The sequence below is a fragment of the Schistocerca cancellata genome, chromosome 6, assembly GCF_023864275.1.
Source record: "Schistocerca cancellata isolate TAMUIC-IGC-003103 chromosome 6, iqSchCanc2.1, whole genome shotgun sequence".
In the NCBI taxonomy this organism is placed as follows: Eukaryota; Metazoa; Arthropoda; class Insecta; order Orthoptera; family Acrididae; genus Schistocerca; species Schistocerca cancellata.
This window is the reverse complement of record NC_064631.1, coordinates 486126410-486149916: the sequence shown is the minus strand read 5'-3', so window position 1 is coordinate 486149916 and position 23507 is coordinate 486126410. Positions and strand designations below refer to the sequence as shown.

The following is a 23507-nucleotide window of genomic DNA, read 5'->3' as shown; positions in this document are numbered from 1 at the left end:
TAATTACTTCTACGCTGCGTGTTACTGCTGTATAGAATGTTTAGAAGAGGTGAGAGGATGGTGCCTTGTGGTACACCTGCGGTACGAAGCAAGTAGGTAACAGCTTGTCAAATAGCCAAGTGATGACAGCTAGTCACTAATGATGTGTTTTGTTTATTACTAATGGGTTATTGGTCTCTCAACGCTGGTACAAATTCTCTTAGTTGAAATAATAAGAAACATCCTCTTACAAGGGAACCTCCCCATCGCACCCCCCTCAGATTTAGTTATAAGTTGGCACAGTGGATAGGCCTTGAAAAACTGAACACAGATCAATCGAGAAAACAGGAAGAAGTTGTGTGGAACAATGAAAAAAAAAAAAGCAAAATATACATTGAGTAGTCCGTGTGTATGATAGGCAACATCAAGGATAATGTGCAGTCATGAGTGCCGTGGTCCTGGGGTTAGCGTGAACAGCTGCGGAACGAGAGGTCTTTGGTTCAAGTCTTCCCTCGGGTGAGAACTTTAATTTTTTTGGTTTCAGACAATTATCAAAGTTCAGGTACTCACACATAATCAACTTCACTCTCCAAAATTCCAGGACATGTTCAGATTTTCTTGGACATATGCAGGATTTGACTGTATACACATGGAAAAAACTGAAAACGTTAAAAACATATGTTTTGACAGAGAACAGGGAAAACTGTGCGACTGTGAAACTGTTGCATTCATTTGTTGCAGTTCATGTGACAAAATCTTATGTTTTCATCACTTTTTTGGGAGTGATTATCACATCCACAAGAAAACCTAAATCGGGCAAAGTAGAAGAATCTTTTTACCCCTTCCGCCAAGTGTACAAGTTAGGTGGGTCGACAACATATTCCTGTGATGTGACGCATACGCAGTGTCGTATAGAATATATCAGACGTGTTTTTCTGTGGAGGAATCGGTTGACCTATGACCTTGCGATCAAATGTTTTCGGTTCCCATTGGAGAAGCACGTCCTTCCGTCTACTAATCGCACGGTTTTGCGGTGCGGTCGCAAAACACAGACACTAAACTTATTACAGTGAACAGAGACATCAATGAACGAACGGACAGATCATAACTTTGCGAAAAAAAAGAAGGTAAACTGCCCACTCGAGGGAAGACTTGAACCAAGGACCTCTCGTTCTGCTGTTGCTTACGGTAACCACGGGACCACGGCGCTCAAGACTTCACAATATCCTTAATGTTGCTTATCATGCTGATGGACAACTCAGTTTGTATATTTTGCTTATTTTTTTCATAGTTCCACACAACTTCTTCCTGTTTTCTAGATTGAGCCGTGTTCTGTTTTTCAAGGCCTATCCACTGTGCCAACTTATAACTAAATCTGAGGGGGGTGCGATGGGGAGGTTACCTTGTTAGCAATAAAACAGACAGCAAACGAAGTGTCCAAAGTTAAACGTAGCGCGCCGCCACGTGCCCCGTCCGCCAACTAATCGATGCGCGCAAACCGGTTAGTTGGTCGTCCTGCTCACAGAGCGCGCCAGTAACGGAGGTCCATCCCAGGCGGGGCGAGGCCGTCAGACAAGCGTAGCCGGCGTGCGCAGGCCAGAGGCGGTGGGTTGGCTGCAGGAAGGACAGTTGCCGGTTGCAGATCGGCAACGGCTGTTCCCCTACTCACTGCGGGGATCCAAGTACACGGCGCGACTCGCGAAATAAAGACGACTCGTGTAGCAGGGCGGGGAAGCGAGATCTCTCGAGGCGAGGCGGAAGAAACGAGCGCAGACGCGACGGAGAGCAACAAGTGTCGAGTGACAGACAGCAGGAAGTGACGTAGCGAGCGGGGGAGGGTGCGTGCGAGTCCGCGCGCGCATCTGCGTCTGTGTGCGTGCGTGCGTCTGTGTGATTCAGTCGGGATGCGACTGTCAATAGAGTGAGCTGCCTCCCTGCGCCTCCAATTGAGAAAGAGTGGTAAGTCCACCCCGCGCCCTACTCTAACGTTTCGCACGCCTTCCCTGCCACCACACGCTTCTCTAACGCATGGCATCTTGCACACGTCCTGTGTAGAATCCCTCTTTTCACGGAAGTTCTTGCTTTATAGATACTATTTTTTGTTACAAGTTGGTAACACGAGGAAAATCGGACTACAAGGTGTTTACAGCGGTTGCATTACGAAAGCTAGTCCGTGGTCGAAGCAACTGCTGGTGACTAACAGGCGGGGGAAAACCCTCGGCGGTGTCTGCCGCTGTGTTTCCTCTAACTGCTCATCCCTCCTTGTGTAAACTGGGATGTGTGACATTAATTGACCTAAAATGTTGTCACATATCAAACCAAGACTGCTAGATAGAAATACCACTACCAACTCTCCGGTTAGACAGGTTTTGCTGGCGGCGAAATTTAACTGGCAGAATTCCGCTTTTTCTAAACCGACGTTTGCAGCAGCATACGACTAAATTCTTCTGGACTTCGCCGTTAAAATAGACGTATTTTACAAGGAAAACCTATGAAGTCAAGTTTTGTTGCTACTGAAAAGGCGTTAGCTATGTGTGACACCTGTTAACAACTAGCGCCAAATTCCCCATGCTGATTTATTGCTGGCTTTGACGAGGTACACCAGTCTACGAATTCAGTCCGTGTTCCTTGTGATATCAAAATACATGGCTCAGTTTAATACACGTATTTGCAGCGGAGCGAAACGTGAATACCGTGACGAAAGGTGACTGCCAGAGCTAAACAGCTCCCAAGTCGATAACAGCAAAGCGTGTGTTCTTTCTTTCTCTTTCTCATCTTCCAAGGAATTTTAAGCAACATGACTCGATCCCTTTCCCACCACTTTCTAGCTCTTCCGGTACTCCTTTCTACCCACCGACTTGTGGCCGGTATTCTGATATTTTCCATCCTATTTAAATGACACTTAAAAATGTAATCCCTTTATAAGTACATTGTTTTGTATCTTATCCGGTGTCTGAGTTGTATAATTCTAAAAAATTTCATCTATGCTGCCTGTATATGGCTTTTGTCGTTTTTGGCCACTACCATTTTTTGTTGCCATGCATCAATTCTGCTACTTCCATAACTTCGTAAAATTTGAGTCGTGTTTCTACTCATGTTCTTCCTGTCAGAGTGCGTCTAATTGTTCCCCTTTCTGTCATAGTTGTAACTGGCACCCAGTCGTAATAACTAAAATAGCTGGCGTATCATCGGCAGCTGTTTCTCATCTACCAGGGTATTTTTTTGTCAATGCCATTCATAATTTTACCCATGGCAGATCTGATTCGGTTTACGAACAGCGAAAGGCAGCCTGTCTGCTGTGGAATATACAACTAAAAGGTTACTACCAAAAAGAATCAACCGTGATATTCTAATGTCAGTCTCTGCTCCCTTGGGTTTAAACATCTTCTTTCCAACTTCATATGACCTCGTCTTGATACGTGTTAAAAAGCTTAGGACAGAGCCTGCGTTCCTGTAGGATGACTTGATTCGTAATTGCTCACCACTTGGTTTTCAGAAGTCAGTTACTCCTACACTACTTCCATAGGAGTTTCCTCTTCAGTCAAGCTAAAGCCTTTTTGAAATCTAGAAATACCATACGAGTAGCTATACTGAATTTTATGCACTTTCCAATTAATTAATTTAATAGAAAAACATTACTAATTCATGAATGTCTTCTCCTAAAAGCTTGATACACTTCACTAAGTTTTATTTCCCTCAAAACCTTCGTACTGTTGTTTAACATTCTTAGGTATAGTTTTTACTCAGTGTTTAGTACACTTATGCTTCTTTAAATGACTATTGTTTCAATTTTTTTAATGGGTCGACTCTGGCTACTTTTCGTATTTGTGGGATTCTTCCTTGACACCGACAAATATTAAACAAACTCTTTCATTTGTGATTCAGCATACTTTACCAATTTTGCACTAATATTTTCATACCCACTTCCTTCCCGTTCGTAGACTTCCTGAAGGTGTTTCATCTCTGACATTGTCAAAGAGTATGCTCCCTCAAGTTCAATAATGAACTGTTCCATCCCTTGGCATCTACATCGTTATTACACCATGCATTTCTGTTATGTTTCCAAGTTTTCTCTTCAATAAAATGTATTAGGATATGCTCGTCACACTTTTATTATGTCCTTTCATAATTTTATGTCCAACCACATCAATCTCCATATTATTAATGAATATGTTTCAGTCCTCTCCCAGTGCACTACTAATGACTGTTTTTACTATTCTTTGCTTTTCTTGATATCGAAATTTAGATTTTTCTATTTGCTATTTTAAATGAACTCAATAAACCATGTCCCAACACGATGTTCTCATTCCATATTCCTAAACCTGTCTTTTTTTGGCTTTGTTGCTCCCAGAACTTTTGAAGCTGCTTTAAATACATATTGTTTAACGTTATTCCACTGTATTTAAGTCTGTGTCTCCCTTAGTTTTTTCGTCGAGATGTTGTGTACACCTGCTCTTATACAACAGGTGTGTTCTCTGCTTTAATAACAAACGCAGTCTGTACCTTTTTTCTAAATATCTTCTGGTTCACGGTTACTTGGTAAAATAGCTGGATGTTTGGAGTACGTGTTTTAGCACCAGCGAGTCAGTGCCATTTCTTCAGCCTCACTACATAATGACCAACTTGTCTATAACTTCCTCTTAAAATATGAGTACTCTTCACTAGTGGGGCTAGGGCGGTTTCCCATCAGTACTATGCAGTCGGTTACAGATCTTGATCCTTGAGCTGTCTACATGTATTATTACTGTCCTCCTTTCCAAGAAAGGTACTAGTCTTTTTCAGTTTGTTAAAGGAGCAGAATATTGTACGAGTCATAGCTTATTCGGACGTGGTCTAATCCATAGCATACCGACTTACGACCAATATTGAGATAAAAATTTAAAAAAAATGTAAAACTTTAGAGACTTTCGTCAGCAGGCTCCTACATAAATATGAATACTACATTACAGCGAAAGTTCCCGAACCTGCATTGATGCTTTTTAATTTATGTGTCAATGCCCAATGTTTGTAAGTAACATTTTTCATTTTTGTTAGAAGCAGACTTAAAATGGAAGCTACAGAAAAATGCGCAACATTCTTTACAGTGAAACTTCCTGGCAGATTAAAACTGTGTGCCCGACCGAGACTCGAACTCGGGACCTTTGCCTTTCGCGGGCAAGTGCTCTACCAACTGAGCTACCGAAGCACGACTCACGACCGGTACTCACAGCTTTACTTCTGCCAGTACCTCGTCTCCTACACTTGCCCGCGAAAGGCAAAGGTCCCGAGTTCGAGTCTCAGTCGGGCACAAAGTTTTAATCTGCCAGGAAGTTTCATATCAGCGCACACTCCGCTGCAGAGTGAAAATCTCATTCTGGATTCTTTACAGTGTTTAAAGAAGTGAGCTCAAACCGTATTTGAGTCTGTTTTTTTTTTCTCTAGAAATTTGTAGTTCCTTTAGATTGATTGCTGCTGTAAGGTAAGTGCTCCACAGGGTAGTGTGTGTATGGAGATGTCAGAAGAAGAATTCCTAAGGCGCAGTGTAATTAGCTGACGGAATAGTCGTCCTGACTGCCCTTTCCTGGTTTACGAATATTCGTGGGAAATGTATGGAGTTATCTAGAATGCAGTACGATAGGGAAGTAAAAAATGTTCAACCAACCACCACCTCTCAGCTTGTTAAGGCAATCCGAAATAGTTTGTTCTGCATTCATTTTCTTGTGTTCCTTCTGAATATTCTGTATTGCACGTGACTATAAGAAACTAAATGAGAGTATCACAATAGCATGTTTGGTTCGTCCGTTGTTCTGTAACGGACAGTGTGCAATTATTCCTGCAAACAGGGGAACGAAAGAAATGCGTAGAAGACGTGGATACCGCTAAAATCTGACGATGAAAGCAGGTAAACAGGTGTGTTAAAAACCCGCACGTTTTGCCGGCGACAAAGTGTTGCGCTACATTATGGCAGGGAACAAAGGTCACTGGTTCAAGTACAACGGGAGAAATTTTACTATAATATGTCAGCCACGTAGTAGGAAAACTCGCAGATGGATTTACTGCGGGGCGGTGGGAAATCAGGCAGCCAGTGACCACAATGGCTCGTTGTTTCGCAACAGTCATGCTGCAGCTAAACAATTAAGTTCTTGCAACTAAAAACATTTACATGTTGACTCTGCTGCACCTTCTAAAGTTCTGTTATATGTAATCCAGATACACAGTAATACTTCACGGTCGATTACCATCTGAATATATTTTTCATGCTCTCGTTCTGATAAACATCTTATTTTCATATTTTGTAAAGTACATGACAGGGGGAACTGTTTACTGTGCGGTACACGAGGGCTATTCGGAAAGTAAGGTCCGACCGTCACGAAACGGAAAGCACAGTGAAAATCAAAACTGATTTACAGAATGAGATTTTCACTCTGCAGCGGAGTGTGCGCTGATATGAAACTTCCTGGCAGATTAAAACTGAGTGCCGGACCGAGACTCGAACTCGAGACCTTTGCCTTTCGCGGGCAAGTGCTCTACCAACTGAGCTACCCAAGCACGACTCACATCCCGTCCTCACAGCTTTACTTCCGCCAGTACCTCGTCTCCTACCTTCCAAACTTTATACAGAAGCTCTCCTGCGAACCATGCAAGACTAGTTCTCCTGAAAGAAAGGATATTGCGGAGACGAGGCTTAGCCACAGCCTAGGGAATGTTTCAAGAATGAGATTTTCACTCTGCAGCGGAATGTGCGTGGATGGGAAACTTCCTGGCAGATTAAAACTGTGTGCTGGTCCGAGGCTCGAACTCGGGACCTTTGCCTTTGCGGGCAAGTGCTCTACCATCTGAGCTGCCCAAGCACGAGTCACGCCCCGTCCTCACAGGTAGGAGACGAGAAAGGCAAAGGTCCTGAGTTCGAGTCTCGGTCCGGCACACAGTTTTAATCTGCCAGGAAGTTTCAAAAATGATTTATTTGCAACAATTAGCTACACCTTCCAGCTACTTCTCTACACAGTCGCCGCTCCGACTGAGACATTTGTTGTAGCGTTGTACCAGCTTTCGAATACCCTCGACATAGCAGGCTTTCCGTCAACTGTCTACGCAGTTTTGCAACTTGTTGTCTGCGCCAAAACGTTGTCCACATAGCCAACGGTTCATGTGAGCAGATGTGAAAATCCGAGGGAACCAAGTTCTGGCTGTGTGGTGGACGATCAAACACTTCCCATCGACAACGCTGCAGGGGCGTCCTCATTGGCCGTGGAATATACGGCCGAGAATTGAAGAAGGAAATGCATGACAATTACGTTGTGTGAGCTTCATTAAATCAGGCGAAATCCATTTCAGGCACTCACACTTGGCAGGAAACTATTTCTAAGCATCCTTACGTGCTCACTGTGCACTCAGAACTGAAAAGAGCGATGTGACGCGATCTACGGGCGTACTAGAGACGCTGTCCAACACACCAATGCAAAGCTTCATCGGATTTTCACTGCGGTTTCCATTCCTCAGTCGGACCTTGCTTTCCGGGTAGCTCTTGTATTTAGGCAGGGTCACCGTGGATTAGAGGAACCGTCTTTGAGCAGCAATCAGAAACCTTCTGCGTCCCAGGTGGAATGGCAGCTATTGCCTAAATTTGGAATAAAAATGATTAGAAATGCGGTCGAAGACTTTCGGTATAAGGGACCACCCTTGCTCTGCCAACGGCTTGTCAAAGAGATTTCCGGCGCGCTCTCTTGCCCTCGGGGTGTGAAACTGTCATTAAAAGGCGGAAAGGTCAGCAATTATCGCAGGCAATGGAAGGCGCTTGATTAAGTTCACATAATGTGTATCTACAGGACAAGAGGCCTTTAACTGAAAATGTCTGATGATCTCCCCATTGGCGAAACACTCTGTATTAGTCCCCCAATCAGATCTCTGGGAGAGGAATGCCAATTCTATGAGTTGGGGTGTGGAATGGCAGAATTTTGAATGCCGTACGGAAGCTAGAAAATTTGCAAAGGAAAATGCAAAGGCTGAATCTACATATAATGGGGTAATTGAAGATAAGGATATCTGGTGACAATGGGAGTAGAATTCGTCATCATTAAGAAGGTAGGGTAGACAGTGACTTACTGTCTGCTGACGTGACAAGTAGAAGATGAAGAGATGGAGAACGTATATGAGAATACTGAAAGTTTAATTCCGTATGTAAAGGGAGATGAATATCTAATAATCGTGGGCGACTGGAACACCATAGTAGGGGAAGGAATGGAAGAAAGAGTTAAGTGACAATATGGGCTCAATAGTACGAGAGAGAGAAAAGAATAATTGAGTTTTGCAGTACATTTCAGGTAGTAACAGCGAAAAGATTGTTCAGTTTCCGCAGAAGGTGGAGATATACTTGTAAATGATTTCACAGATAAGGGAAGATTCCTACTGGATTACATCATGGGGAGACGGAGTCCAAAATCATGTACTGAACTGTACGACGTGCCCAGGAGCTGAGGCAGACTCAGATTACGGTGTATTAATGATGAAGAATAGAACCTTTCGGTAGAATCAACGTGGAAAGAAGAGGGATATTGAAGTGCTGTGGAATAATGATGTGCATTTGAAGTTATCTAAGGTTTTAGATACTGTGATAATAAATACCGAAATAGGCAATTCAGCTCTACATCTACATATATACTCCGCTAGCCACCAAGCGGAGTGTGACGGAGGGCATAATTCGTGCCAAAGTCATATTTACCCCCCCCCTCCCCTCCTCTGTTCCACTCACGGATCGCACGAGGGAAAAACGACTCTGAACGCCTCAGTACGGGCTCTAATTTCCCTTATCTTTGAGTGGTGATTATTGCGCGATTTGAAAGTTAGTGGTAATAATATATGCTCTACATCCTCGGTGAAGATCGGATTTCGGAATTTAGTGAGCAGCCCCTTCCGTTTAGCGAGCCGTCTATCTGCAAGAGCGTCCCACTTCAAACTTTCTATAAGATTTGTAACGCTCTCGCGATGAAGAGAAATGGACTTCTCCAACAAGGACAATCACAGAAGTCGGACAGACAAAAAGAAATACATGGAAGGTAAGTCCGTAGAAACCACGGCTAATAGAAGAAATTCTTCAGTTGATTAACGAAAGAAGGACGTAGAAAAATACTAAGGAAAAGACAGGACTACTATAACGTTGTTGCTTTATTTTGTGGTGTAAGCGGAACTGGTAGACAATAAAAGCGGGTTAAAAGCTGTGAGCTGTCTGGGGAAGTTAACCTTGCATTACTGCGCAACTGTTTCACCAGGTACCCAGTCTAGCTTACCAAATTCCCAACCAGACTAACATTAATTATAATCTTTTAATAGTCATACGACAACCGGTGATATATATATATATATATATATATATATATATATATATATATATATATATATATATAAAGAAATAAATCAGCTTATATTTGGAAATTTATTTTAACATTGATCATTGAAATTTCAGCATATTAAATTTGATTCATAAATAAACTGGTGCCTTATTTAGGATTGTGGAAAATGTGAGTTTGTAATCTTACGGAACACATCAAATACGAAGCCAAGATTGGGAGACTGCATACAACACTGCATTCATAAAATAACACACGAAGAACGTTGAAACATATGCAAGAGGAAATTAACCGCAACCGACCGATTCAATTTTCACCCAAAGAAGTTACGTTCGTAGCACAATCCTGTCCGTCATGTAATTACCACACACTGGTATACTAAATTCATACTAACTCTCTGTGAAATCTTCCCGAAAAGAATAGCTGGGGGCTACTTTGATGATTACACCACATGCTTCACGTGGTCAACTTGGTTTACACAAAGCGTGTAACTCCACAATAATTTTGATAATTAAAATAAATTAGATCGAAAAGCAATTTACAAAAGAAAAACCTCGAATTGGTTACTAACGTCTTACTATTAACCTGATGGGTCAAACAATTATATAAGCACATGGTAGTGGTCTCACAAAGTACACCCCACGTGGGTTGAACATAAAGAAAAGTTGCTATATTGAAAAATATTGTCAAGACGATATGTTATAATCTCACGCACACTCGCATTTAAGATTGATGATCTTAGTTAAAGTTACTGATCAACACGTGGTTCCACTTTACTCACAAAGTAGTGACAAAGCAACTACTGGAAAATATTCTGAACTTCACACTCGAAATACACTGCGTTGCAATTTAAGATAACATTAGATATTTTAGAGCTAAACCTGAAATAAAGGCTGAACTTAAGAAATCCATTGTCCTACGGACTTAGCAGACACGCGCTTAGCCAGAGATCTTACCACTTCAGACGCTCGCCACGGACAGACTGACCTGGTCCTCCTTGAGGGTGGCTCACAAATACAAACGGAAGTGGCCAGAGGGGCAGCTTCCTATACCAACATGACAAGGGACAGACAGGATTATACTAAGCATAGAAACCTCTTTGCTTTTAGAAAGCGTAGCTACCTGTTCCGACGTTGGTCCTACTGTTCTCTAGCAGACAGGCTTGTCTGCTACGCTCAAGCATGCAACTAGAAATACATTTGCTCATTTATCCTCTCACACAGAAGGGAAGGGGGATGACAGTATCTTATCATATACAGTATATAAAAGAAAGCGGATGTAGGTTCCGTATGAGACTGTGTGACATGAATTACATATAAACTGTGTTTTAAAGTGTAGTAGTGTGACAGATCGTTCTTGTTTATGTGTAAAAGTAACACGTTCCACTACTCAGTCTCCTCCCAGATAGTCAGAAACGCCACAGTAAATTTAGACGAGGAATTTATGCCGTAAATGACAACAGATTTAAGAAATTAACATGAAAGGAATCCAGCAGAGACCTTTCACTACAACAATGAAGTTACTTAGGAACGAAATAAATAGGAAGCGGAGCAAAACCAAGGCGAAATCGTCGCAGGAAGGATGCGAAGAACTCGAAAAAGAAATGATTCTGGGAAGCACATAAAAAACTAAAAATCTTTGGTGAAATTAAAAGCAGAGGCATCAACGTTAAGAGCGCAACAGTTATTCCACATTACACGCAAGGGAGAGATATTGGGAAGAACACCTACAAAGAAAACTGAGTGCCTTAATATATGGTACGAATACGTGCAGAGGACAGACAACACACAACGTCTCAAATTAGCAGTGGCATATAAGTCGCCAAGACCTAAGAGGCGATAGCAAACAATTCGTGAAGACGAAAAACACATGAAGTGAGAAAGGAAAAATGCAATGAACAAAAATAATAATAATGTGCTTGTGTAATACGTTAATTACAAATTATTACAATTTTTAGCGAGCAATAAACAATTCGCATTCGAAAAACTTGTAGCTAGAACTAACTATTAATGGCTTCTAATGAATTTGCGTGCGTACAGCGTATCATCTCAGTTGTGCGACTGTATAGTGGACTCCTATCAGAAAGGTGACAATTCACACCAATTGACGGAAGATGATCAAGCAAAACTGAAGTGATATCTTGTGTTCCGCCAAGAAAGTTTTATAGGCCCTTAGCTGTTCCTAATCTATATAAACGCTTTAGAATGTTTGCATCTGACGCTGTCGTCTACAGTCTAGTAAATTCATCAGTAGATCAAAACATACTGCAAAATGATTTAGACGAGATGTCTGTATGGTGCGAAAAATTGGCAACTTAATAATAAAAAGCACGAGGTCATCCGATTGCATGATAAATCACCCGAATCTAAAAGCTCTCAATCCAGCTAAATAGTTAGGGCGTAAAATTACAAATAACTTAAACTGGAACGATCATATAGATAATGTGGCGGAGGAGAAAAATAAAAGACTGCGTTTTATTGTCGGAACGCTTAGAAAATGTAAGAGCTCTACTAAAAATGTTGCCAACACTACACTTGTCTGTCGTCTGCTAAAGTAGTACTGAGTGATATGTGAGCCTTACCGGATAGGACTGATAGCCGACATCGAAAACGTCGAAAGTAGGGCAGCTCGCTTTGTATTATAGCTAAAGAAGGCAGAGAGTGTCACGGATATGATACCTGTGTTGGGGTGGTAGTCATTAAAACAAGGGTGTTTTTCGTTGCGGTGAGGTCCTTTCAAGAAATTTCAATCAGTAACTTTCTCCTCCGAGTTCGAAAATGTACCAGAAATCAGAGCGCGCACGGAAAGATTTGAGGAGGAGGAGGATGAGATTTGTGTTTAACGTCCCGTCGACAACGAGGTCATTAGAGACGCAGCACAAGCTCGGGTTAGGGAAGGATGTGGAAGGAAAATCGGCCGTGCCTTTTAAAAGGAACCATCCCGGCATTTACCTGAAACGAATTAGGGAAATCACGGAAAACCTAAATCAGGATGGCCGGAGACGGGATTGAACCGTCGTCCTCCCGAATGCGAGTCCAATGTGCTACCTACTGCGCCACCTCGCTCGGTACGGAAAGATTTAAGCGTTCGTGATGCCCGCGCGTTATGGGAGAGTGGAACAGTAGAGAAATAGACTGAAGGTGGTTCCATGGTCTCTCTGCTAACGTCTAAACTGAATTGTAGACTAGTCATCTAAATACAGATGTAGAACACCTTCTGCTAAATCAATAATATATGACATGCCCAGTAGTGATCTTACCGCTTCCATACACCATAATCGATTTTACTTTTCTGATTTTGTCAGTTAGATGATTCTACTACCAAGATAACGCGCTGCGTTTGTGTAGGCAGGAAAAACGGCGTGATTGTGGAAGTGATATTTAAAGAGCATACTATAGCGTCCGTCGTATGAAAAACTTTAATTTATGATTGCCACCGAGATTGCGTAAGAGAGGCTCTTTGAGAGAAATATCGAAGTACAAGGATTGGACAAAAATATGGAAACACTGCGACAAACCCATGCTTGGACATAAATGCAGATGCTAGTAAAGTCTGCAGGTTGCGCTGTTGTATCTGATCGCGAACGTCACCTGTGCAACGTTTTCAATACGCCGCAAGTGTCAGTCGTCGCCAGAACAGTCTAGTGTGTAGCTGCGACCGCATTACGTCGGAGCTAAGTAAATTTGAACGTGATTGTCGTATGATGGATACTTCCGTAACCAAGGGAGAAGAAGCATTTGATGTTTCAAGAAGCACTGTACCGAAGATTTATACCGCATACAGCGAAAGCGGACAAATGTCATCCGCTAAGTCACAACGTGGACGAAAGTGTGTGTTGAGCGGTCGTGACAGATGATTAGATTAGGTTAGATTAGTTTTTCGTTCCATAGATCCGTGCTGAGGAGATCTTCGTGGATGTGGAACATGTCAATATTATTATTATTATTATTTTAAGCTGAAATGACAATACTAATAGTATGAATATATACAATACATCATTTGTTTCTATTAAAAAACTCGTCATTGGAGTAGAAGGAGTTGGCCACTAGTAAGTCTTTCAGGCTCCTTTTAAACCGATCTTTATTTGTAACTAAATTTCTTATGTTTGCTGGCAAATTATTGAAGATTAATGTTCCTGAGTAGTGGACCCCTTTTTGAACTAAAGTAAGTGCTTTTAAGTCCTTGTGCAGATCATTTTTGTTACTGGTATTGTATGTATGAACTGAGCTGTTTGTTGGAAAAAGAGATATATTATTTAGGATAAATTTCATGAAGGAGTAAATATATTGAGAGGCAGTAGTTAGTATACTCAGTTCTTTGAAGAGGTTTCTACAGCACGTCCGTGAATTTACTCCACAAATAATACGTATTATACGCTTTTGGACTCTGAAAACTTTTGTTTGACTTGAAGAGTTACCCCAAAATATTATACCATATGACATTATGGAATGAAAGTAGGGAAAGTAGACAAGCTTTTTCATTTTTATGTCACCTAAGTCAGCTAACACTCGAATTGCAAATACAGATTGGTTAAGGCGTTTCTGCAGACAGAAGGTCATTGAAGAAGAGTGTGACGAAAACTAAGAAGACGACGGCAGCAAAAGTCCCTACAGAAATGAATGTCGCACTCGCGGACCCTGTCGGAACCAAAACAACTCTAAGGGAGCTCCATAGGCAGGAAATAGCAGGGCGAACTGGAAATGCAGAACCGCACTTCGGTGATGCAATTGCCCATAAGAGGAAAACGGGGTGCCGAAGCATAAAATCTGGACTACAGAGCAATAAAAGAAACTCATTTGGTTGCATGAGTCTTGTTTCACACTATTTCCAACTTCTGGCCGAGTTTACGTCCCAAGAGTGGCCAGCTGTGTCACGATATTGTTTGAGCCCTATAGTTTCTCTGCAAGGACGCATTACTGCCAAGGATAATGTGATCAGTTTGGCTGATCAAATCAATCCCATGTCATAATGTTTTTCAATGGTGATACTGTGTTCTAGAAATACAGGGCCACTGTTCACACACCTCGCCTCGGCCACGACTGGTTCTGCCAGCTCGAGGATGAAGTGTTGCTTCTCTCCACGCCATCACATCAGAAGACCTCAATGTTTTTGAGCTTTTATCGTCTACTTTGGAGAGGAGGATCGGTGATCCCTATCCAGCTCCATCATCATTACCTGAACATCTCACTATTTTTCAGGAAGAATGGTATAAGATTCCCTTGAAAATCATAAAGGATCTATAATTATCCTTTCCGACACGACTGGGAGTTATTTTGAATTCCAACGGTTTTCCTACATCGTATTAGGCATGTCGTTGTTTTGGTGTTTCCATATTTTTGTCCAATCCTTGGACGTTAAGGGGAAGAGCGCAGGTAAGTGCCATATTATGAGCAATTTTTAGTACTCAGAGGTTTATTGAAATAAAAACGTCCGTCCACAAAATATGGCTTTGTAATAAAAAAAAATCTTTCACAAAGTGCTATCGTTTCACGCAAAACGACTTTTGCGGCACTCTCAACTTTTGTCGGAACCTCCTTTTTCGATATTCTTTTAGTAACAGAAAATCGGTACATATATCTATCGCTGTAATGTATCTGAAATTAAACCTGATTTTTCAGGGCAGTACAGCAAAGCACGCTGTGTCCAGTCTTGAAAGGGACAGTGAAGCTTGTGTACGCTGTTGAGTGTCAACGTGACACGGAGGGTCATTTCAAGGTTACGCCGTAAGCGAATTGTTACTTTTCGGCAAGGAGGGTTGTCAGCATCGGAAATTCCACGCCGAATTGGCGTACACAACACTTAGGTGATTCGAACGTTGAGCTTCTTACATTATATACAAAACATGAAAGATCTGCGTAGCAGTGGTCGCCTGCGATCGTCTTCAGCTGACGACAGCTAACTACAAATTATGACTCTGTTGCAGCTGGAGGAGAATCTACAGAAATGCGCCCTGCTTTATTGAGACCACTGGTATGGCGACGTCGTCCCAGACAGTATGCAGCCGTCTCCACAGGGTCAATTTGGGCTCTAGGCATCCATTACGATAAATCGTACTAATCCCCAGAGATGTGGTGCGCGAAGGAGGTGTCCAAGTGAACACCTGGAATGGAACGTGGATCAGAGTCGTCGGGTTCTCTCCACTGGAGAGTGCAGGATTGACCTGATGCTCGATGGTCGTCATAGAAGAGTGCGCAAGCAGCTCCCTACCTAAGCGCGTCCCAAGTATGCAATCCAGTGGGTTCAGCAGGAAGGGGTCTGTCACTGTTCGGGCCAGTAGCACTTATGTATGCCTGTCATCGCTGCTGAGTTTTTCAAGCGCTGTGTAGTTTCAGTACAGGACTCTCCAACCTACCGCCCAGCCCTGGAGTCAAAATTTTGCGATGGGTTCGTCTTTAACCTTTAAGTGACAAAATGACCTATCCAGCAAACCAATGAAGTACATGGTAGTATGTGCTCTTTGGGAATAGTAATCAATGAAACTGCTCAAATATTACGTATTTCTACGTCAACCTTGAGTTATGGGGTGCGAAAATTCATACCAATGAATCAACAGCACAAAATCTGTGGTGGAAGTCTGCACGAAATTATCAGTTTCGATTTAGTAAACATATGCCCTCAGGAGGAAGACGTTCCGCAAAGGACTGGGGCTCACAACTAACTTTGAACCATGCAAATAAATCCACAATCAGTTTCTTCAAGCACAAGATAACTGTCTACCCCACATACTGCATCGTACAGATGTGTTTTACCCACTGGTCCACTTGACACTGTGTTACTCGAACTACTATCAGTTACTGTAGAAACAGTAGCTATATTATCTGCATCAGAGTCTTCTCCAATTTCTGAATCTTCTGTGTGTTTCCTATGTAACCTCTTCCTAGCAGTTCATTTCACGATGTCGAAGCTTCAGCCTACATGGAACTATGCCACATCCATGCAGTCGCTCTTATCGATCCAAAAGAAATATTCATGAACGTCTGTGTGATCCTTCCAACCATAAAACCAACCAAAAATGAGTGACTAATATGACTACTACATTCATGTAGGTGCATAAGCTGTTTATGTCATGTTGCATATTTTCAGTAACCATCCTATACGTACAATGTATAAAATGTACATACAATAGACGACCTACCAATAAACGAATAAAATCACAATGTGCATTTCAGTGAATCATCACTATTTTTGGGACATTAATAATAATAATCATAACGTGTGAGTGCTGTATGTTTATGTCAGTACGCAGCTTTTGGATTGGCTGCAGTCGTCCAGCAATAGACTCAGTTTCTTCAAGATCTGAAATTAGATTATGCGGATCCCGTCTGGAAATGCTGAAAACACTTATGTTGTTTTAATACTGCTGGTTGACTGCCAGCTCTTTGTTTCGGCACCGGTAATATTTGCCAGCATTTTTAAATACAGCTAAATATAAACTGACCCTTGATCTCGCGGTTTTATGACAACCATTTAAAAATGTTAGCACAATATATCCCACCTTTCCTCTTCAAAACCAAAAACTTCCAACTAACTACCGGCAGTAACGGCGCGAATAACAACTCCAAAGAGCCAGACATGTATTTGAGTATTTTCAGTAAAATAAATATTCTTTGTGTCGTTAATGACATCGATGGCATTCTGATTTCATGTAAATGTTCGTTGCATTAAAAATATTGTTACTTTGTACAATATCATTATGTTTATTTTTATTTGAACTGATCGTGATAAATATGAGGGTGATACCTTTTTCGGAATTCACCTATTTTTTGTGTAAATCAGGCTTATATTTCCATAATTTGTAAAACGGGTAGTGAAATAAGAAACTAGACCAAAGAAATGAAAAACTGAGTTCTTGAACAAAAACTGAAGAACGCGAGAATTCGACCATAAGAGGTATCGAACGATTTAGAAGAACGAGACAGCCTCGGTTTGTTATAGCTGTCAGCGGAAATAATTTATATTATCCCAGCGGGTAACATTTTCGAGATAATTTGTGAAACTATATCATCTTCAGTGTCTCTTCTTTATTAGAAGCAGCACTGCACAGATTATAATCAGTAAAATTTGATTTAACGAGGAACTGAACTGAAGGTAATCTAGTTGTTCACATGTACAGCGCAGAAGAAAGTGAGCTATAAATATGCTTAAACACGCTGTAAATATCCTTACACATGTCTCCCGTATTGGTTTTGTTCTTTTTTAATGTAGGAAATGTTACTGTGAATTAGATTTGCCGTCGTTAATGTCAGAAGAGTAATTACACAGGCGACAAATGCCAGCGGAACACGAAACCAGCTGTGAAGACGAGTGCCTCAAAGTCCATCGGTAAATAATCGTACCATTACTGACGTGTTTGCTGAAATCTCAAGCCTACTAACATCGAAATATACAAATGGTATTCATACTTATCAGAGAAACTATTGTGAATATTAACACCAATAACATCGATTGTTTGTAGTAAATAAAGTAATAAGAAGTATTTTATACATGTGCTATATACATCAACCAGTGTCACAAGTTTAAAGCCGATAATTCTCTATCAAACAGTGGCTATTCTGTGGAAACCTTTCACATGGAACCGACAATATCGGTGCTGTTGTCTGCGGTATCTGTTTAAATTAACCTGTCTGAGTGTATTTGGACTCAGTTTTGAAACAAGTAGTGCTACGTTGCAGGAATCATCCCCACACACTTGCACGATCTAAGGAGAGCCGCAGTCTCAACCAACCTATGGAATACACTCCGATGATGATCCAGTTATGTTAAAATACATGTGCGGCCGATGAGGCCGAGCGGTTCTAAGCGCGACCGCTACGGTCGCAGGTTCGAATCCTGCCTCGGCCATGGATGTGTCTGATGTCCTTAGGTTAGTTAGGTTTAAGTAGTTCTAAGTTCTAGGGGACTCATGACCTAAGAAGTTAAGTCCCATAGTGCTCAGAACCATTTGAACCATTTTTTTTTATTTTATTTTTTTTTTTTTTTACAATACATGGGGTGGAGTGACATGGCGCTAAGCATAGCCCTGCGGTGGCGTTTGATTTCACAGATTCCTTTATTTTGGTTATTGATTTATTTATTTTTCTAGTTCAGCATGGATTAGACTATGATTTTCTCCCGTATAATGTACGTCCATACACGTTAATGTGCATGCAGTCCATTAATCCTTGTGTAGTTTCTTGTTGTTCTGCTCTTGAAGAAGATTAGTTTGATGCAGCTCTCCAGGACATTCCATTCTCTGCACGCCTGTTCATCTCCGAATAACTACTACAACCTGTATGCATTTGAACCTACTTAGTGTGTTCATCCATTGATCTCCTTCAAGAATCCCCCCCCCCCCTCCCTTCCTCATTTCATTGCCAAACTAAAGATTCCTTGACGTCTCAGAATGTGACCTATCAATCAGTCCCTTCTTTTACTCAAGCTGAGCCATGAACTTCAGTCTTCCCCGATTAGTTAGGTAGTTAATAACGTGTTCTAGATATCATTTGAACGATTCTTCTTTTCGAAATGATGTGGAACGAGTCGGTTTACAGCTTATGTATACTTGATTAGTGTTAACATTAATGAACACTTTCTTTCTAATCCTGCTCATCTGACTACATACAAAAACAGGATTTTTTCAAGCTGCTAGAGTTTAAACAAAAATTCGTTCACGGAATAGGAGATATCCAGGAGAAACGATTTTATGTTAGATTTAAAACATGATCTGCTGCTTGTCAGACATTTTATGTCATTGGGCAAATGACCAAAAACTTTTGTTGCTGCTTATTTAACTTTTTTTCTGAGCCACTGAGAGCTTCAGTAACGGGTAATAAGAGTCATTTTCCTCTAGTGCTGTAGGTGTGGACATTACTGTTCTTCTAAAAATAAAACGAATTATTTGCGACGAATTTTACTAGCGAATATATGACTTGAGACGGTTCAGCTGCCGGCCGCGGTGGCCGTGCGGTTCTAGGCGCTCCAGTCCGGAGCTTCACTGCTGCTACGGTCGCAGGTTCGAATCCTGCCTCGGGCATGGGTGTGTGTGTGACGTCCTTAGGTTAGTTAGGTTTAAGTAGTTCTGAGTTCTAGGGGACTGATGACCACAGCAGTTGAGTCTCATAGTGCTCAGAGCCATTTGAACCATTTTGAACGGTTCAGCTAAAATGGAAAAATCATTGAAGAGATATATACGTGACGACTATGGATAATCACTGTATATTATTCTTACTGCTCGCTTTTGTGCAACCAGTAGCTTCTAAGTGAGGAGCTACCCCAGAAAATTATTCCATAAGACATTATTGTGGAAAAATGTAAAATACGCCAGGAGGTTCATTCATTCATTCGTTTGCTTCCAAAACTATTAATTATATGAAGAGCAATAGTAGATGAACTGAATTGTTTGAAAAACTCAGTGATATACTTTTTCCAGTTCAAGTTTTCATCGATACGTGCACCCAAAAATTTGGAGCACTCTACCAGATTTACTGACTACTATTCATGTACTACATCAACTGTTGGTATGACTGTGTGTTGTAGATAACCGAATACAGTGTGTTTTCTCAAAATTCTTTGAAGAACATCGTTAATGACCTCTCCTGGCTTCCTCTCTAATGGGACTTATTATAACACTAGTACTTATGCAAAAAGTACCAAATCTTAAGTGGGAGGTCATTCAAATACGTAAGGAATAAGATTAGTCCCAAAATTGAGCCGTGTGGGAGTTCTTTTGTTATTTCTCCCCTTCACTCAGTAAATAATCTACGCTTCCAACCAACATCGTTTGAATTGTTCAGCACCATTTTTTGCATTATGATTGTTATGTGTGATTTAAACCAGTTGTGTTGAAGCCACCAGTTCCATAAAATTTGAGTTTTTCTAAGAGTGTAACATGCGCTAAACAATCAATCGCCTTGGAAGGATCACAGAAAATACCAACTGGCGATGTTTTATTATATAAGACCTGTAATATTTGATGAATGAATGTACAAACAGCATTTTCAGCCAAGCTACCATTCTGGAATCCAAACTGTGATGTACTAAGTAAATGGCTTCTACTTAAATGCGGGCCTACTCTTGAATACATTACTTTTTCGAATATTTGGGAAAAAGATCTCAGTAAATAAATTTGATGATTATTTAAGTATTTCTTGGCACCTTTGTCACGAAGACGTTTAACAATTGCTTATTTTAATCGTCTGGAAAAATTCTCTATGCCAGTGATGCATTACATATATCACTTAGGACATTACTTATTAAGTAGAACAACTTTCCAGAATTCTTTTGAAATTCCAACACCTTACGAACTTCGAATTTTTAGAATTTTTATAGTTCTATTAAGTTCTGTGATGGGTGTTGGTGGTAATTACAATTGCTTAAATTTAGATTTAGTAACTCCCATTAGTTATACATCCCATCTAATCTTCAGTTTTCTACTGTAAAACCAGATTTCAAAAGTTTCTTTTCTCTTCCTGTCTACGCTGCTTATTGTCGACGTTTGTCATCTGCACATGGTTACACTCCAGACAAATACTTTCAGAAAAGACTTCCTAACACATAAATTTAGATTTGGGCTTCCTGTTACTTTAGTTTATATTTTATGTTAATAAACTCCATTTTTTTCAGATATAGTTTCCTAGCCACAGCGGATGTGCACTTTATACTACTTCGCCAGTCATTTACCTTGCTTCCCAAATAGCAAAACTCATCTACTGGTACCTCATTTCCTAACCTAATTCTGTCAGCACCCTCTGACTTATTTCAACAAAATTCCATTACCCTTCTTTTACTTTCGTTGATGTTCTTCTTATAACCTCTTTTCAAGACATTATCTGTTCCATTCAACTCACCAACTACTCTTCCTAGTCGTTTGTTGTCTCTGACAGAATTACAGTGTCACCGGGAAATGTCAAGTTTTTATTTTTTCTCCCTGAACTCTTGATATTCTTTCCAAATTTCTCCTTGGCTTATTTCACTGCGTGTTTAATGTGCAGATTGAATATCATCGGGGATAGGCCGCAAACCTGCCTCACTTTTTTTCTCAACTACTGCTTCTCTTTCATGTCTGTCGAGTCTTGCAACAGCAGTTTGACTTCTGTACAAGATATAAATAAACATACGTTCCCTGCATTTTATCCTGCCTAGCTTCACACTTCCAAAGGAAGTATTCCAATCAAAATTGTCAAAAGCTTTATCTAAATGTTCAAATGGTGTGAACGTAGGTGTGCATTTCTTCAGCTATCTTCTGACATAAGTCGTAGGCTCAGTATTGTCTCGCGTTTTCGTGTATCTCTCGTAACCTAAGCTGATCTTCTCTGAGGTCAGCTTCTACCAGTTTTTCCATTCTTCTGTAAATAATTCGTGTCAGTATTTTGCAACCATGACTTCATAAACTGAAAGTTGGGTGTATTTACACCTTTCAGCTTCTGCCTTCTTCGGAATTGGAATTAGTACATTCTTCTTGAAGTCTGAGGGTATTTCGCCTTATATTTTGCACACCAGATGGAACAGTTTTTATCACCTCAGATCATCTTCATCTACATTCTCTCTCTTTTATTTAAAATTACCTTCATGTGTGTTTCCCTTCCATGTATTCCTTCCACCTTTCAGTTCTTTGTTCTTAGCTAAGTACTGGTTGCCATACGAGTTCTTGATGTTAATACAGCTGCTTCTTTTCTCCAAAGGTCTCTTTAACTTTCCTATATGCAGCATCTATCTTTCCTCCAGTCATGAGTGCTTCTACAGCATCGCATTTGTGCCCTGGCCATTCCTGCGTGGCCATTTTGAGCTTTCTGCCAGTCTGATTTTTAGACGTCTGTATTCCTTTTTACCTGCTTCGTTGTTGCGTTTATATATTTTCTCTTTTCGTCAGTGAACGTCAATATCTCTTGTGTTATCCAGGAATTTCTATTAGACTTTGTTTTTCTACCTATTTGATCCACTGCTGCCTTCACAATTTCATCTCTCAAAGCTACCATTTCGTCTTCTTCTATGTTCTTTTCCTGCGTTTCACTCAATCTTTGCCTAATTCTCGTTTAGAAAGTCTCGGCAACTTCTGGCTCTTTCAATTTATCCAGGTCCCATCTTCTAAATTTCCTATCTTTCTATAAATTCTTCAGTTTCAATCTTTCTTCATGATAACCAGTAAATTATAATTAGGGTTCACATACGCCACTAAAAATGATTTACAGTCTAAAGAGTGATTCCACGTATACAACATTCTTTCACGATTTTCAAATCGTCGGCGATGATTAAATTATGATCTGTGCGAAATTGTAGCAGGCAGAATCCTTTTTCATTCCTTTCATCCTAGCCCCCTACTGTTTTTCCTTCTCTTCCTCTTCCTGTTACCGAGCTCCACTTACCCATCAAAATTAAGTTTTTCTCTCCCTTCAGTATCTGAATAATTTCTTTTATCTCACTGTACATTCTTTCAATCACTTCTTCATCTGCGGAGCTAGTTGGCATGTAAATTTATAGTATTGTGGTGAGTGTTGGCTCTTTGTCAACTTGGCTACGGTAATGCATTCGCTAGACTGTTAATTGTAGCTTACCCACATTCTTATTTTCTTGTTCGTTATTAGACGTACTCCTGCATTTCCTCTAATTTTGTATTTACATCCGTATACCCATATGACCGTAAGTCCTGATCTTCCTGACACTGAACTATACTAATCCCCATTATCTTTAACTTCACCCTGTCCATTTCCATGTTTAAATTTTCTAACCTACCTACCCAAAGAAGTTATCTAACATTCCACGTTTTGATCCATAGAATGCTAGTTTTGCTTTTCCTGACGACGATATCTTCCGGAGTGGTCTTTGCACAGAGGTCTGAATGGGGTACTGTTTTGCACCTGAGGACACCATCATCAGAGCTGCATGCTCTCGGGAAAAATAACGGTTGTAGTTTCCACTTGCTTTCAGCTGTTCGCAGTACCAGCGCAGGAAGGTCATGTTGGCTGATGTCACAGAGCCACATCAGTCAGTCAGCTAGACTATTGCCCTGCAATTACTGAAAAAGGTATAGCCCTCTTCAAAAACATAGATTAGCTTGGCCTCTCCACTCTGTTGTGGTTGCACCTACGGTACGCCTTCACGTATCGTTGAGGCACACAAGCTGCTGTACCTTGGTGAGGCCCTTGGCTCATGCGGATTGTGCAGGTCACATGTCTTACGAGTTATTAACGTTATTTGCATCTAAATATAAATCTGTGAACTGCTGTTGTA

General features: G+C 40.9%; 1 long non-coding RNA gene across 1 annotated transcript in view; it reads left to right on the top strand.

Moving 5' to 3' along the window:
- Positions 1 to 1565: 1565 nt before the first annotated feature.
- LOC126190943 (uncharacterized) overlaps positions 1566 to 23507 on the top strand; it is a 434286-nt gene continuing 412344 nt past the window's right edge. Inside the window, exon 1 of the long non-coding RNA XR_007538300.1 lies at positions 1566 to 1938. This is a non-coding gene — a long non-coding RNA (uncharacterized LOC126190943). The remainder of the gene's footprint in view (positions 1939 to 23507) is intronic.